Source organism: Lactuca serriola, chromosome 9 (genome assembly GCF_051521515.1).
Source record: "Lactuca serriola cultivar US96UC23 chromosome 9, Lser_US96UC23_V15, whole genome shotgun sequence".
NCBI classification, from domain to species: Eukaryota; Viridiplantae; Streptophyta; class Magnoliopsida; order Asterales; family Asteraceae; genus Lactuca; species Lactuca serriola.
In genome coordinates, this window is record NC_136416.1 from 79,373,467 (window position 1) to 79,375,042 (window position 1,576).

Below are 1,576 nucleotides of genomic sequence, written 5' to 3' on the forward strand. Positions count from 1 at the left end.
ACGATAATACAATAACTCAACTCTTAAGTGCAATGGGGAGATTTAAAGATGAACTCAATATAAATTTGAAGTTCACAAAAAAAATACAAGTGATCATAGATTTATTTTTTACTAGACAGTTCTAGAATTTTGGAATATTTTAGTAATTATTAATTTATAGTTTGGCTGGGACCAATATATTTACATTGGAATTTCAAAAAAAAAATATTATGTTATTTTTTTATCGATTGGGGTCCAATTTTGTATTTGTTCCAAGTTGCAACCGGACAAATTATTAATTTTATAGAGGTTATTAATTTACTGAGTATTAAAAAAGAAAATAAATACCACCACTCACCCCCCCTCCCCTTTTCTCTTTCACATTTTCCTTTTACCTTTCCTGGAAACCAACACAACTAGTGAAATCACCAACACCGCCACAAGCTCTGCCACTTGCCATCATCACCACCTACGCATCATTATCGCTGAACCAAAAACCATCAAAATCCACTAATCAAATCATTGGTGGTGCGAAAGAATTTAAGATCTAGAAAGAGGGTACAAAAAAAGAATAAATCGAAATGACCCAAATCTCGAGGCGTTGACCGTCAGAGGAGCCTCCAACGTAACCTTGCGAATGTGGTATATCAAACCTTATGACCATCAAATCCCAACGTTTCCGTCAGATATGGGTTTCTTGCGAGAGAAGACGAGCATGACCACAAGCTCCACCATTTCTTGTCGGATAAGACGGGCACCGGATTCCAACGAAGCGGCTCTAGAACGACTACCACAACCCTCTATATTTTCTAAAGACTCCTGATGGTGGCTTTCAGGATCAATCTTAATCTGTTGGTTGCTTCATCGTTGTCATTTGAAATCCTCCTCGAAACCGTACTTGATGGTTTCAAACCACCCTCGATTGAGATCTTAGATCTGAGACGAGAGAGTATCAATCGAAGAAGAAGGGGTACCTAATTGGAGAATGAGGATGAGAGAGAGAGAGAGAGAAAAAAAAGAGAGAGCGTGTGTGTGTGGTTCTGAACAATGAAAATGATGGTGAGTAGTGATTCATCGATGGTGGTGGGCGGTTAACCAACAATGGTGGTGGTCGATGCTCCTGCAATAGTAGTCCGGTGGTGTTAGTGATTTTTTTTTAGTTGCACAATGAAATTGAGAGATAATGACATATTATATTAAGATTTTAGGTTGGTGTGGGGTAGGTAGGATAGGGTTGGAATTTATTTTTTCTATTTCTTTTAAATACAAAATAAATTATAAAATTGAAAATAAAATAGTGAGGGTAATATAGTCATTTTATTTCTAATAAAGGATGTAACGTGAAAATTTAAACTAACGAGGGAAGAAACATGCACCTTTTAAACAAACGAATGACGGTCCAACTTAATTATTAAAAATAGAAAGTAAACGAGTAAACGAACACATTAAAACCTGCAAGAGGGATGATTTATGTAATTTACTCTAAAATAAATTCTAAAAATTAGTTAGACTATCTGGTGTGAGTCACGAACGCCGGTATCGCTGAGGTGGCACACCAAAACGGCGTTATAACGTTGGGAACATCGTACATGTCTCC

The 1,576-nt window shown here is 36.7% G+C and overlaps 1 long non-coding RNA gene across 1 annotated transcript; it reads right to left on the reverse strand.

Moving 5' to 3' along the window:
* Window positions 1-260: 260 nt before the first annotated feature.
* On the reverse strand, window positions 261-1,192 carry LOC145074292 (uncharacterized). Its single transcript, XR_013691784.1, has 2 exons — window positions 566-1,192; window positions 261-464 (listed from the first exon to the last, which is right to left on the reverse strand). It is a non-coding gene; the product is annotated as an uncharacterized LOC145074292 (long non-coding RNA).
* Window positions 1,193-1,576: the final 384 nt, after the last annotated feature.